The sequence below is a fragment of the Megascapheus bottae genome, chromosome X (assembly GCF_031878675.1).
Source record: "Megascapheus bottae isolate mThoBot1 chromosome X, mThoBot2.hap1, whole genome shotgun sequence".
NCBI lineage: Eukaryota > Metazoa > Chordata > Mammalia > Rodentia > Geomyidae > Megascapheus > Megascapheus bottae.
In genome coordinates this window covers 25,338,750-25,340,089 of record NC_143547.1, presented here as the reverse complement: position 1 = coordinate 25,340,089, position 1,340 = coordinate 25,338,750, and positions in this window count along the sequence as shown.

The window sequence follows — 1,340 nt, the reverse complement described above, 5'->3', positions numbered from 1 at the left end:
AAAATTGAATCACTCCAAAACTAATCTCCAAAGAAACAACCAGCCCATTAAAAGATGGGCCAAAGACTTAAAGAGAGTGTTCTGTGAAGAAGAAACAAATATGGCCTATAGACCCATGAAGAAATGCTCAACATGTCTGGTCATAAAAGAAATGAAAATCAAAACAACTCTAAGATTCCACCCCACTCCAGTTAGAATGGCCAGGATCAAGAAAACTAGTAACAACACAGGCTGGAGGGGATGTGGCCAGGAGGGATCACTACTCCACTGTTGGTGGAGTGCAAACTTGTTCAACCACTATGGAAAGCAGTATGGCAGTTTCTCAAAGGACTAAACATAGAGCTCTCTTATGACCCAGCAATTCCACTGCTAGGCATTTACCCAATTGTCCAGAAACAAGTCAGACTAAATCCACTAGCACAGCGATGTTCATTGCAGCACTATTTACCATAGCAAAGATACGGAACCAATGTAGATGTCCCTCAGTTGATGAGTGGATCCACAAGATGTGGTATTTGTACACAATGGAATTCTATGCTGCTGTCATAAAGAACAATATCGCCCCATTTGTTATGCATTGGAAAGACTTAGAAAAAATCATATTAAGTGAAGATAGGCCCAATAGTTTCCCTCATTTGTAATAATCAGTAGAAACCTTGGTCTCTCCTAGCAATAGATTTGCAATAGAGCAAAACCTAGATACATAAGGCCATATAGTATGACGTTAAACGAAAGGACCTCTAGGATATGGAATCAAAAGCCATATAATGAGTGATTGTTGTCCTTAACGTACTATGTTATCTCTCATCTCTTTTGATATCCCTTGATTATCTCATATGGTTACAGTATCTTACTTTGTTATCTGATATATTGGATATATTTGTATTTGGTTATTTGAAATTGGATAGGAAAGGGGGAAAACAAGATGAGGGTTGGGGGTGGGGGGAGGGCAATGGGAACCAAGACATGAGAAAGGGTATCAATGTACATGAATTAATGTACCATCTATCTGGCAAATATAATGTAACCCTTCTATTAATTACAATAAAAAGTATATGAAAAAAGATATCTATATGTCAAAAAAAGATGATTTTGTGATTTTTTTGAGGGTAGCATCAAAGACTTTTTTGTGTTTTTTTTTTCTGTACCATGGAGCTCAAACTCAGGGCCTGGGTACTGTCCCTGAGCTTTTTTGCACAAGCTTTGTTCTCTGCTACTTTGAGTCACAACTCCACTTCCTGTTTTCTGGTGGTTAATTGGAAATACCAGTCTCATGAACTTTTCTCCCCTGTTTGTCTTCAAACTTTTATTGTCAGATCTCAGCCTCCTGAGTAGCTAGG